At 44.3% G+C, this 14,805-nt stretch overlaps 1 protein-coding gene across 3 annotated transcripts in view; it reads left to right on the forward strand.

The window, feature by feature from the left end:
* Positions 1–14,805, forward strand: part of LOC146805741 (ATP-binding cassette sub-family C member 2-like) — a 417,933-nt gene that overhangs the window by 246,947 nt on the left and 156,181 nt on the right. The gene's annotated exons all lie outside the window — the stretch shown is intronic.

Below are 14,805 nucleotides of genomic sequence, written 5' to 3' on the forward strand. Positions count from 1 at the left end.
TTGTAGTTTTTTTATTATCATTGAATTCAATGACTACTTTGTAGGTTCTTTCAATCAACTGGGTTGTTGTGCGTTCTATTTGTTAACAACAATATGAATCTCATAGGACAACAGGCAATCTAGATTTTTAACATGTACCATAATTTTAATACATGTTTGAAAGTAAGTGGATACGTTACCTGGTTTACATTAGTTGGTTTTCTTTGTGCTCTATGCAGTGATTGCATTGAGGGTACCAACACATTATTATACAGCACTAAGCTGTAATGCATTCTATTATCAAATGTATATGTTTCAGTAATGCGTGTAATTTCCAGGATTGTTACCATTAATTTTGTGTCAAAGCGATCTGAAAGTCTTTTTACCATGCATGTAGCAATGGTGTCACTAGAATGTGATCTGTTTGGTAAGAAAGGGGAAAAAACACGCACTCTGTTTAAAAAAAACGCAAAAAATGTAAAGAATTTAAGATAAAAGGACGTGAGATTCACGTAGTGCGCTTGTGATCAAGTCCGCAGGACTGTGGCCGAAATGCGTCATTTGGATTGTTCTAAGTAATAAAGAAGCACGTTAATGGAGTCTGGAAGTCTGTGCCCGACCAGTTTATTTGAGCAAAATCGAAGTATATATATATATATATATATATATATATATATATATATATATATATATATATTCACTTAAAAAACCATAGGTTTCACACATGTTATAGTTAGCTGGGCATTTCACTCGTGAAAAACCATTGAAATTCCCACGTTATAGTTAGTGCAGGCAACTATAACTCACGCGACAGCAATCCTCTGCTGATGACGTCAGATATTACATCACTGATGACATATGTGTCTTTCTGAAAAAAAAATATTTGTAATATATGTATAGCTAAACATTAATGGAAGAAGACATGGGTAAATAAGTGTCTAAATACAGTATTAGCATCAACAGAGGATTGCGGTCGCGTGAGTTATAGTTGCCTGCACTAACTATAACGTGGGAATTTCAACTATAACATGTGTGAAACCTATGGTTTTTTAAGTGAATTTGCAAGGTTTTTTAAATGCTAATTCCTAACTATAACGTGTGTGAAACCTATGGTTTTTGCAGTGAATTTGTACGGTTTTTTAAATGCTAAGTTATGTATTTATTTATTTTTTTTAAGGTTTTTCACCGTGCGTGTACCGTGCGCGCTGTGGGCTTGCGGTGCGCTTTGCGCACCGCGCGCCCACGTTACGTAGTTCACGGAATTTTTCCGTTTCTACCGTGCGCGTACGCTACGCGCACTCCGCGATTTTTCGCAAAAAAATTAAAATAAATTTTTGCCCTTGGGGGTCCTGCTGGGACCCCCTGACCAAGGCTAGGGGGTCAGGAACTGTCCAGCCTGCCCCCTTTTCACGTTATCCACCTTTGTTTTTCACCCCCTCTGACTGCGAGAGACAAAATGGCGGCCGACACTTCCTGGTTTCGACCGATTCGAATGTTTACTAAGATCTAACAACCAATCAGAATCGCGCTCGCGCACGTCAGCGTGCGCGTACGGTAAGGATTACCGTACACGCACGGTGTGCGCCTATAGATATATATATTGATTTAAATGCTATTTTCTCAGGAACTACTGAACAGATTTACACCAGACCTGCAAAAGGCACATCCCTGACCTGAGGACTACCTTGACCTTATGGCTACCTCTCTGCCAAATTTCAAGTAATTCTGTTCAGCCGTTCGGGCTGCAGCTTGGACTAAAGGTCCTATGGAAAAATGCATGGGGAAAACGCGTTTTGGGACCCCCCCTTTTTCTCAGCCCCCGCTTGACGAATCCCCCCGAGACTTTCAGGGAAGGAGCGGAGCGCCCCACCTATTTCGAAAATTTCGCGAGGATTCGTCAATCGGCGCCAAAGTTATTCAAAATAGAATGTTGCGGATTTCCTATGGAAACACGGTCCTAACTATAACTATCTACTGGCGACCGCCAGTAGATAATATATATATATATATATATATATATATATATATATATAAAAGTCGACGCCGTGTCATTTAGTCAAATCTGCTTTATTGTCAGCTGTTAATGTCACTGTAATGACATTAACAGCTGACAATAAAGCAGATTTGACTGAACGACACGGCGTCAACTTTCCTTCACTGGATAATTGCAGCATATTTGGACTGAGTTTTGGAGGTCCGTAACGCCGACGCGCCCTTCGTTCTGGAGGTGGTGGGCTGACCGGAACACACATGGAGTATATATATATATAGAAGTGGAGTTATGTATAGCAAATCTATACTTACCTTTATGAACTTACTTTCTTTTAGTTTGGTCTTGATATTTTGGCCACGATATTCTGGTAGCACAGTATTATCGATATTATATTCTGACATACAGCCCTCCTTCCACTAGCCAGAGTGCCACTGTTCACTAAACAGTACACGTGAAAGGTGTCAAATGTCTCCTTTAAAGGGTGCCAGTTAGAAAGAAAAGGACACAAGGACAGGAAGTAAATATCAGGGCCAAAAATATTAGCAAATGGCTGATGAATGTGACAAAAAATATGGGAACAAATGTGTTGCGACACATCGATTGCTCATCAGTCCTTCTTTAATCGCAAAGTTCAGGCAGTAATCCCTAGACACACCAGGATCTTGAAAAGGACCATTCACGAGGATTGCCCTTCCATCCAGCGCATGGTGTCGACTAAGGTGTTACTTGAGTATAACACTTAATTAAAAACACATCAAAAAGTAAAACAGTAAGACACTCAGAATGCCCAAATTACACAAATGTTCGCAATCATTAGAATAATCACAATCACTGCTTTGCTCACAGCAGAGATTCACAAACTTTAAGGACCATCTTCCTGTCTCTGGGGAAACCAAGATTAATGTTACATAGGAAAGGGGATTTGATAATTGATCATTCTACTGAAAAGTATTACTCCCACCATGGTGTTTACATTCAACCTGGTGATCACAAAACACTATTCACAACATGAAGGTTGTTATCCTTCCTTAGGAAACAATTGGTTAATATTATCATATGGGAAGATCTGATTACCGATCTGCATGTCAACATAGATGACCCTTTACAGTTGTTTTCATGATCACTAACTGAATAACTGATCACTATTACAACAGCAACACCCTAATTGGTGCAACTTGTGGGAAAATAATCAATAAATATTTCAGGTCTCTGTGTTCATGTTACAGATTTTATTGCAGAATTTTGTTAAGAGAGAGCTGATAATCTCTTGGTTTAGGGTTAGGGTATTCCTGAAACTTAAAAATCACTAGTTCAGTAGACTCATGCCCAGGAACAAATTTTCTTTCCGATAGAGGGGGTCAGGAGGAGGTAGAGCACCACCCTTGAGGGGGTCAGGCATAAAGCCTTTTAACAAAAACTCAGCCCTCCAGGGCCCCACTGACTGAAATTCCTCTGAGCAGACGACACGTCGCCCATGGATGTTACCCCGTTGAGCCCAAAGGCACATCAGAGGCTCAAGATCTTCTCTATGCCGGAGCCAAAGTCAGCCTCTTCTTCAAAGCCTCCATTGGTGCCTAAGATACCATTGATGCCCAATGCAACTTCATTTCTATAAACAACCTCAGTGTCTTAGCCATCATTGTCAAAGACCACATCGGATCTGAGGCTGCCATCGACACCGAACCCACCATTGTTGCAGGTATCAAACAACTCTGAGAACTAGCCCTATACCATTTGGGCCTCTTCCACCAATACCACCTTTTCCTCCACCACCCCACATGCCACCCCTTCCATACTCACCAGAAGGTGCACTTCACTCTTCATTTGGACAGGGCAGCCCCCTTCATCTGGGTGACTCCGATGGCATACCATTTGACCCAGTGCCCACTGATAACCAGTGGGATAACTATGATGTTGATCCCCCGGGGATTCCAGATTTGAATCACTGCCTAGCTGGTCATCACCCTCAGATGACACAACTATCTACCATGATGTCATTCAAAGGTCTGCTGCTTTCCACCAGGTGGATATGCACATCCTCCATGAGGATGACGATTTGCTTATGGAGACCTTATCCAAATCAGAGTGGACAGTTCAATGTCTGACCATGCTCAAGGGATGCTGAAGTTATCCACAGACCCATTCAATGAGCCAGTCAAGAGTGGGTAAAAAATATAAATCCCCCCCCAACGGCCCTCCATACATCAGGGGTCAAGTGTTCCCAGATTCCGTAGTGGTCCACACTGTGCTTAAGCGTGCTAACTCTAAGGGTATGGAGGATGCTCCCCCACTAAAGAGAATGCAAATCTTTATGCTTCTCTGGAGAACCACAAACTCAGTCAGCCTCCTCTGCAGGTACGATAGAGCACACTGGGATGAGATGCACAACCTCATCAAACACCTGCCCGGTGAGTTTATGTGGAGGGTGGATGAGCTAGTGGCAGAGAGTAAAACCCTTTCTAATGCACCCATCCAGTCTGGTCTTGATGCAGTAGATGCCACCACTCGAGGTGTCAATACTAGTATCTTAATCAGGCATCACGCATGGCTCCACATTTCAGGGTTTAAAACCAAAGTCCAGGATCATCTGTGCAACCTGCCAGTTGATGGGAAGCACTTTTTTGGGGCCCCAAGTTGACCAGATGCTGGAAAAAATAAAAAAGACACGTGCACTTCAAGAGCAGTGGGTGTCCTCAGACTTTCACCTTTAGAAGCTCCTTTTGAAGGCATCAGTACAGACTTTGTTTGAAAACCACCTCTCCCAAGCCTACCTCTTTCTATCTCAAGCAGATGTATCAGCCCTACCATCAGTACACACCAGGAAGCTGCAGCAGGAGTGCCTACTGGGACGATAACAACAGGAGTATGGGCGAACAGGGCTCTGGCAAGGGCTTCCACCACCAAATATTGACTCCCTCCACCTCCCATCCTACCACATATGTCAGGTGGAGACTCCCATATTTCCTCCCAGGCTGGCAGGAAATCACATCTGACAAGTGGGTTCACCATGGCTACCGACTTGAACTTCTCACAATCACTTCTAACATGCCATCCCACAAACATAGCCTCAGCAATAAGTATCTCTGACTCTCACAGGAAGAGGTTGAAGCAGTCCTTCGGAAAACAAAGCCATAAAACCAGTCAACCACTCAACACTAGGGCAAAGGAGTTTACTCTACCTACTTCCACTTCCTCAAGAAAGACAGTTGCTTCAGGCCCCCAGAGTAGTACATCCTGTCCGAGCACTTCCACGTGGTACCCTTACAGGTTGTCATTACTCTGCTATAAGGTGACTTCATGATGGCGTTAGACCTCAAGGGTACCTACTTCCACATTCCCATCCTTCCCACCAACAAACAGTGGCTGCGTTTTGTGGTAAGTGGTTGTCATTATGTGTTTAAAGTGTTACCGTTTAGCCTGACCACCACACCTAGGGTATTCACCAAATGCCTGGCAGTGGACATCCACGTCTTCCCCTACCTAAACGATTGGCTGATCAATAGTCCTAGCAAGCCCCAGTGCTTATCACACACCCAGGTTACCATCTCCCTCCTCCATAGTATCTGGTTCACCCTCAATGCTGCCAACTCCCGTCTGTTACCCTGGAAGCTACAACCCCTTCAGGGGGCAACACTAAACTCAAGCCCTATCCCAACCAGTAAAAGGTTGCGGCTTGTCTGCAGCTTGTGCCTCTTTTTCAGCCAAATCATTACCTCACAGTCAGAATTGTTATGCGCTTCCTCTGTATGATGGCTTCATGCATTGCCATAGTGCCCCAAACTCAGCTGCACATCCGCCTGTTACAACAGTACCTCTCTGCACAATAGTCGCAAGCAGAGGGTCTATTGGAGGATCTAGTGTTGATAAAGGCAAGCGTGCACTGCTGTCTGTAGTGGTGGAACACAACAACCTGCTGCAGGGCAAGCCTTCTCTAGACCCATCCCGTAAGTCACCATTACCACAGATATCTCTCAAGTCGGTTGAAGAGCACATCTCAATCTCACTAAAATACAGGGAGTGCGGGCCCCACATGAGCTGTGGTTGCCACATCAGCTCCATCAAGCTTTTATCTATTCATCTCACCCTCAAAGCCTTCTTTCCACTCATTTAGGGCAAAATAGTACTAGTTTGGAAGGACAACATGACCACCATGTACTACCTATAAAGGCAGGGCGGCACTTGTTCTCTTCTTGCTAGCGCAAATCATTTTGCATTCGGCATGCCACCATCACATTTACCTAATGGCAATGTGCCTTTCATGGGTGGACAACAGGTTTGCTCAGCCGGGCGCACCAACAAGTCTACCAGTGGCATCTCCATCTGCAAGTCTTCCGCTCCTACTGCCTGAGCTCGGCACTCTGCAAATAGATCTTGCCACCCCCGAAAACACAAAATGTCCAGACTTTGCATCCAGGTACCCACTCCCACAGTCACTGGTTAACACACTATGGATGTACTGGAGAGGAATATTTGCTTACACTTGTCCCACTCCTTCCATTTGCGGTGCAGAAGATGCAGCAGACGTCTCGGACTCTCATCCTCGTAGCCCCCACCTGGGCCAGTCAGCCCTGGTATTCAGCAATCCTCAAAATGTTGCTCAGACCCCACAAGAATCTCCCCAAATGCCTGGACTGTCTCACTAGGAAACAAGGTCAGATCTGGTATCCAAACCCCAAGCAACTCAGTCTAGCGATCTGGAACCCGAGGTTCTAGAATTCAGGTACCTACGTCTCCCACAAGGAAGCACGGATAACTCACATGAGTCCCGTACACCAAGTATCATTCACAGCCAAGTGTAAGAAATGTGTCTACTACTGCTTTCCTAAACACCTAGGCCCCCTAAAACTGGCTGCCCAGGATATCATATGCTAGTTGCTACATTTCTAGAAGTCAGTCTTAGCCCACACTTCCCATTTCTTCAAACAAGTTGTGTTGGGTTTATCAGTTTCCAACAAAGCAAAACAAAGTGAGTATACATATTCGCTATATATTAAGTACCAGCCTGTCAGGTCACGTATATAATAAACCGTATCAAATTCAAAGCATTATCATGCTATTTTTGGACCAGTTCAATCTACCTGTGGCTGCTGTCAGTTTTACAGTAGAAATATATGCCCCTCTTGCAGGGAAATCCAATCACATGTTGCTATGGGGTGTTGACAAATCGTTAACAACTATATTTTGAGAGTAAAACAGAGTGAAAAAATAGAGAAAAACAACCCCCCCATCCCTCCCCTTTTCCCACCCAATGAAGTCTCCACATCTTAAAAGGTGGGGTATGAATGGAGTATGTAGTAATCATAGAGAGCCTCTCTGTTAGAAAAAGGGTTTTTCTTTCCACTTTCATGTTTGTTGCCAAGGATGTGTTTTCCTTAGATAATCCTCACCCACCAGGGTTACTCCTTGGTGGCATGCTTAATCATCGGATTCTTCCCATTCCGCTGCGGAACGGGCGTGCTACAACCTACGGGTATGTGGGACACTTATAGTTGGTACAAAGTGATTCAGGTGTTTAAATGAAGTGTTGAGGTGTGATATATATGATCACCTGTCCTTGTAATTTACACTACATTTTGATGACCAGCAGGAAAGTCAAAGTGGGATTCTGCAAACACCACATTAACTTGAGATGCAGGCCAGCCACCACAAATATGTAATCGCATTACAGTGAACAGAACCACACCACAAGTGCCTTTAACTGTGTCATCCTAGAGCGAGTGAACCAAGAATCATGGCTACTTGAAGGAGAACAACAATGGGTGTTCCGCCTCAGAATTCATATTAATGGTCTAAATGAAAATATCCCTTGTGGTTACTTCATTAGATGAATCTGCTTTCTGTTTTCTTCCTTCTATAACAGAAAGAAATGTCCCTTTCTGTTTTCCCTTTTCCCTTCAAGAGGGCTTAATTTTTCTTTTTTATATTTCGGTAACAATTTTGCAAATATAAATATATTTTTCTCATTTAGTTACCCAGGACAAATGTTACTGGTTTTGACACCCTGTACTTTTGTCGATTTTCAAAGAGATGTTTTCAGCCATTTTCATAAGGATGTTGATTTCCAAAGAGATTTTTTCAAATCTTTTCATTATTTTAATTTCTGTTCATATTAAATATGTTAATGCTCTTGTTCGTACACAAAGGAATAGCCCTTATGGCTTATCCTTACCCTGCCTGCATACCAGGAAGTAGTGCCACCAGTTGCGGTCATCTTGAAAGTCAGCATACTAGTTTCCTCAAGCACGAGGATGCTGACACTGCGCTCACCATGAACCCGAGTAAAAGAGCCTGCCGCAGCCGGTTATATGCACCGACGGAGACACGGGCAGGCGCGAACTCTAAAGCAAGGGAGCAGCCTTGAGGCAGTGTGTACGGCATAGCCGCTTCAGGACATGGACAATCACTTGCCCTACGATTGTACCATTAGCAGTAACGCTTTTGTAATCTCTACTGAATACTTACTTTTCGGGGGCATTTTCTCATCTATACTTGATTCAGAGCGTCACTACAGGCGTCCCTTCCCTCTGTGCGGTCTCATGTTGCAATTAAGAGGCGACTAATATATATGTGCTCCCTCTTATATTTTACATCATTATTGATCACTTAAGTTTTATGTTTGTTTGTCTTGTTAGTGCCTCGTGTGTCCTTTAAAAGCGATGAACTGCTTTTGGCAGCCCTAGAAGTGATCACCTTGTTGTGAGAAATATATCACTTTTTTTCACACAGGTAAAATGTAATTATATTGTGGGGCACAAAGATATGTGCTTGTGAATTGTTACCATAACCATGCTTTGTCTATTTTTCTTTCCCACTTAGCTGACACAAATCTGTTTTGATAATAATACCAATGGGTGCTTTATACATTTATTATATTAATTTTTCATGTATTTGTTTTTTCTCCTGGCTATTAGTAGATATAAGAGTGGTACCAAGGAACTCACAATCTTAGTCCTGAAGAATAGCCTTGGGGTAGGGCTAGAGACATGTTGACCAGCGGAACTAAGGCACATTGTCCCCTTCAAATTTCCTTTTTTCCCCCCATATTTTAACTATACCGGATAGAGGTACCAGTAAATAATCTTTTCCTACTAGCTAGGTATTTTTAATTTCCTTTTTCCCCCACTCACACCTCAACACTTCATCCAAACACATAGTACCAAATATAAGTGCTCCCACGTACCCGTATGTCATAGCACGCCTCGTTCCGCTGCGGAACGAGAAGAAGCCGATGATGAAGCATGCCACCGAGGGGTAACCCTGGTGTGTGAGGGTTATCTGAGGAAAGCACATTGTGTTCCAACAAACATCATAGTGGAAATAAAAAACCCTTCTTCTAACAGAGGCGCGCTCTGTGATTAGTAATTGTTTATTTGGAGGAGGAGCCCTCCTGTTTCCTTTTTCCTCTATCTCTCCCTTTTTCGAAAGTACGAATGGAGTAACCTACACTTCCATTCGCCTTCACTAAACTGCCATAGAAGCTTACATACAAAATAGGGAGCATTCTTCCTCTTCCACATACCAGTGGTTAAGGCCTTTATGGAGGGTCTCAAAAGAATCATCCCTCCACCAAGGTTCCCACCTCCCCGGTGTGGAATCTCATCATAGTCCTCACCAGACTCATGGGACCTCCTTTCAAACCCCTCCGCTCTTGCCCTCTCCAGGAAAGTGTCTTTTCTGATTGCAATAACCTCTGTCAGATGCATTAGCGATTTGCAAACACTTATTACAGGAACCTTTCATTCAGGAGCAAAGGACCTTAGGTTCCTACCCAAAGTGGTCTCCTCTTTTTACCTTAACCAGACAACTTCCAGTCTTCTTTCCTCAAGCAGACTTGGTAGGAGGGAGAGCACTACACACGCTGGATGTTAAATTAGCTCTTAGTTATTACTTTGAGAAGAGTAAGGGCCTGATTTAGATTTTGGCAGACGGGTTAATCCGTCACGATGATGGATATATCCCGTCCCCTGAAATCTAAACCAGACTTTAACTCTTTCTGTAGTCAGACCACCTCTTTGTGCCTTCAAAAAGACTTGCCATGGTCATGCTATATCCCGAGCAGTTATTGCTAGATATGGATAGTTAAATGCATTTAAACCTGCCATCACAAAATCTAAATATCCCTTTCTGTTGCACCCAGGGCACACACTAAACAGAAGAAGGCTGCAGCCAGTACTTAATTTGTGCCAGTGTTTACTGGAGCTTGGGACCGGCACCGTTTTCTATATACTGGCATACATTTATTCACCACATGGCAGCGCTGTGTACATATTTTTATAGCATTCTTCCTTAGTGGCTTTTTAATATACTATTAAAAACTAGCACGTAGGTACAGCAGTCACTGGCATTTGGCAGCAGTGGCAAGATTTGGGACAGCACCAGCTGGAGGGAGTGTTCTCCCAAGATATACTCTGGGTCCTGACACTTATTTATTTATTTTTTTATTCATTAACCCCTTGGTTGCGGCGGGAATTCCGCCGCAGCGCTGGGGGGGTTTGGGGGCAGCGCGGTGGCGCTGTGCTCATGACGGAGCCACTCCGTCATGAGCCACGGTTGAGCTGTGCTCATGACGGAGTGGTTCCGTCATGACTCCGCCCACTGCGCTAATCGCCCGCACAGGCGGGGAATCAGCGCAGCGTGGGAGGAGCGGCGGCCAACGGCCGCAGCATGACGGAACCACTCCGTCATGAGCACACGGCACCCGTGGCTCATGACGGAGTGGTTCCGTCATGAGCGCTGAAAGGGTTAAGCATTGGCTGCAAATACGGCCTTCCTATGGAATATTCCCCTAGCCGACATATGTAAAGCAGCCACCTCGTCAACACCACACAGTTCAAACACTTTCCGTGTGGACATCCATACTAGCCAACAGGCTATGGTTGGCTAGACAGTCCAAAGGACCTTATTTCAGACATCTGTATGCATGGCTGGACTGGTCGTACTGGGCATCGGGCATTTCCATGGGAGGCTTGAAGGGTAAGGGGCCGGTTTTGTTACTGGGGGGCATTTTTGTAGCAGTGCAGCAGTTTTGAAAGCACCCGCTGCAGAGTTCCTTGTATATCCAATAGTTTTCTGGCAACAAGTAAAGTATCAAGATAACCGATTAATAATGTACCTGCTGGAGAGAGATCGAAGTTTTGTCTAGTGGCAGTTTTGACTCATCTAAGGTAGCAAAAGGGTTAATATGTCTGCTGCTAAGGACCGATCACAGAACAGTATTTTATGTCCGTAGCTCAGTAGGTTACTGCTTTTGTCACAGATCCTTTTGTTACTATGCAGTTCTTAAATTGCAATCATAATCTAGCATAGTGAGCTATAAAGTGCCAACAAAGAGGTGCATGCAAACTACAAGGTACAGGTTAGAAAGTTATGTTTTTCTCCAAGTTTTTGCTTCTCCTGACCAAGCACTTTTAAAAAATGCCTACCATTTTGGATGACATGAATCTTACACCTTGTAGTTTTATTTGTTGTATGTAACATTTTCAATACACTGACTTACACATGCATGATTCATTGTCTCTGTATTTGGGTGTGATGTAAAGTGCTCCGACACCCTACACTGAAACGAGGGGCGCTATGAAACAAAAGAAATATATGTGAAAGAGCGGCTATAGCGATTTTGTAAGTTCCTACCCTAGAAAAAGGGATGATAAGGAACTTACAAGCCCTATAAAAAGCAAGACACCTGAAAACCCGTGGCCAGTGATGGGGCGCTTGTTCACGCCTAGTAGGTTTTATTGTGTAGGTTATAATTAAGGTAGTTAACAGTCCCCGATTCTCTCAAAAGGGTAAGGTAAATCACATAATTCTCCAGGGTCCAGCTCCTGCTGGGTGGGAAAGGAAAACACAAAAGTCTCTGGGGTCCAGCTCCTGCTGGATGAGCCTCCACGTCAGGTCCCCTTCAGGTAGGTAGCCTCTCCTAACAAGACACTCATGTTGCCCAGAATAGGGAAAACCAAAAGAAACAAGAACAAAGAACGGGTCAGTCTCCTGCTTAGCGTGTCAGTGGTACACTACTCTTCACCTGTGCCACACCATCACCAGTGTGTGAGAGATAAAAGGGGTGAGGAATTAAACAATAACCGTCCCCAGTCATGCCGTGTTCCCCTTCACCCCCCTCCTTGCCAGTCTCTTCAAATATTGGAGAAAAGGCACTTGCCTGGGGCCACAGTCCTCTGGGACTGCAGCAAGGGGCACCACGGCGTCCTGGCTTCCTCCTAGACATCCGGATACACAGGCGTTCTGTCCTGAGCAAGCCTCAATCGCTCTGGTTGCTCCTCCTCCCTCCGGTATACTTGATTGGCTCTCCTGTGTTTCCTCTTCGGTCGGTTCACCTTTCCGCTGATCTTCTTCACCAGTCTGTCTTCCTCCTTGCCTCTCTTCACCTCCGGGATCATGGTCTCTGCTGTTCCCCACTCTGCTGCCCTCCCCCTCGCTGCACACCGACCACCTTTTCTCCCGGACCGCTGTCTCTGGGTTTGACGTCAACTCTTGGCATTCTGGCGCTGCTCGACTGCCAACTTCCTCACTTGGCGGCTGAGGACTGGAGGACATCTCGGAGTTCTCGGCTGTCAGGCACTCCATATTACAGGAGAGATGAGGGGCACTGTTGGAGGGAGATAGTGAGGGACTCATTGAAGGGCCCTTGCAAAGATTGTCGAATCCAGGTGCACTGTAAGGTCATCATTTACTATGCTTTAAATGCTAATACAATTGAATATTTAATAAAAATGTGTCATATAATGCTCCTTTTTTGCCCAAATTTTCTTGGGTGGAGGACACACCCCAGGACCCTCCTTGTAGTGGCCAGGCTTGCTCGATACACTCACTGTGCACCATACGGGAGCTGGTCTGACAAAATTTGCCAGGGCTGATTTGGCTTTCCATTCCGGCCCTGTCTGTATCATCCACACACTCGCCACCACTTGTAGAAGGTTACTGCTTTACCGTCTATGCAGAGCATGTGTAATTTCACAGAACAAGCTACATGTAGTACTCTAGAGTCTCATATGCCTACTCGCTTCCCCGGAAGCATATGGCAATGATCACAGATCTCTTCTCTTTACTTCTTAAGTTCCTTTTGTAATACACGTGAATTAAGCTCCTTCTGCCCACTGCTTCATCATAGTCTAACCAGCTGTGCAAAAAACAAACAGGGACACAGTGCCCATGCGCATTGCCAGCTGAGGGAGGAGTCACTATATACCTTGTGACAAAAAAGAACAACTTGCAAGCATCTGAGCCCAACACTAGATGGCAGCAGCATGCAGAGCATGTGAAATACACAGCACAAGACACTACACACAGAACTTTACAAGGTAAGTAGCATTTTCCTTACAGGCATTTACTTGACTGATTCCCACAATGCAAATGGCTGGAAAATGTTCTCTGGTTAGGGCAGGGTGGAAATGCGCAGGAATCACATTGAAAATGAGTGGGCAGAAAGGGTATCTCCACTGAAAAAAAATAATTATGTGGAGAGAAAAGAAAAATGTACAATTGCTCACATGGGGAGGGACTTTCCTGTTCAGTGAACTACACGATGGACAATTACACATGGGAAAACATCTCTACCCGAGACTGTGTCTGAATTCACAAATGTTTCCCAGCAGCAGATGTAAAAGCCTACTCATAGAAACCTTTTGCGAATTTGGAAAATTCCTACATCTGCACTCATACTAGGTTATAATGGGTACGTGGGCCTATTTCTGAACAGCTAGGCTCTGCACGAAAGCACGTCCCTACTTCTCTCCAATCGTCCCTTCAGTGTTGCTCAGACACCTCGTTTGCATTGAGTAATGTTGCGTTTTTAGTAATATTGCAGTAGAGTTGTAGGGTGAAAATATACCGAATAAATATAACACTGCAGGTACAAAATAAACCGTATCTAATAGGAAAGTCCATTAGGACCATAAGCGCGATCTGTCGCGCAATTACATAGTTAAATAAAAAAAATCAGAAGGCGATTTTAAGTCATTTCTAGCGGTTATAAGAAGGGTGTTTCACTGATGAAGAGCTCAGTGCTGTGCCGCAAGTAACCAGCAGGGGGTGGAAGAGGGCTGTTACAGCACACCGGGAACTGTTCCGTTGCTGCTATCTGCGGTGCCTCGGCAGCTTTATGCTTCAGCTGCCAAGGTCACAGGCTAATATCCGTGACATTTGGGCGCATCTTAATTGAAAATGTGCACTTGTAATTAATCAGCTCCAATATTAATAGGCATGGCAACACTTTATGAAACTGAGCGCGGACGGATTCTATAAATAAGCCGAGCCCGTTCTTGTCGGGATCTGGTGTGTCTATTTGCAAGGGAACACAAACTTGTTCCAAACGGCGAACAGCAGGCCCAAATAACTCATCTCATATAGTCATTTAAAGGTATTTTATATTATGGTGGATATGACCCTTACACTTAGTTGTTCTCATTTTGGCTCGATTCTCAAAATATTTTCTTTTCTGCGGTTATTTGTGTCTTACTCTTGATTTGACAGTAACATCCTCAAGTGCTTAATTTGAGCCGGTAGTTGCAGGTGGGTTACACCGGCAACATTTTTGATTACCAGCATTTCATTAGACTTTGACCCAGAGCGAGAAAAACACAAAAGACGGGAAAGGAGGAAGAAAAAGATGGAAAAATACAGTTGGAGGAAGCAGATGTATATAAAAAAAGAAAGAGCCTGCAAGAGTGAGGTGCGGGCAGGGAGCGTCTGGTGGTGGATTTAAGGGGTTTGAGATGGAATCAAGGCTCCGCAGCCTTAGTATTCGCCATCTCAGCCTTCGACAGAGGTCACCTCAGCAAAACTTTGGGCCCAACACTTATTCTGTTACAGATTGGGCA

This window comes from Triturus cristatus, chromosome 8 (assembly GCF_964204655.1).
Source record: "Triturus cristatus chromosome 8, aTriCri1.1, whole genome shotgun sequence".
Taxonomy (NCBI): Eukaryota; Metazoa; Chordata; class Amphibia; order Caudata; family Salamandridae; genus Triturus; species Triturus cristatus.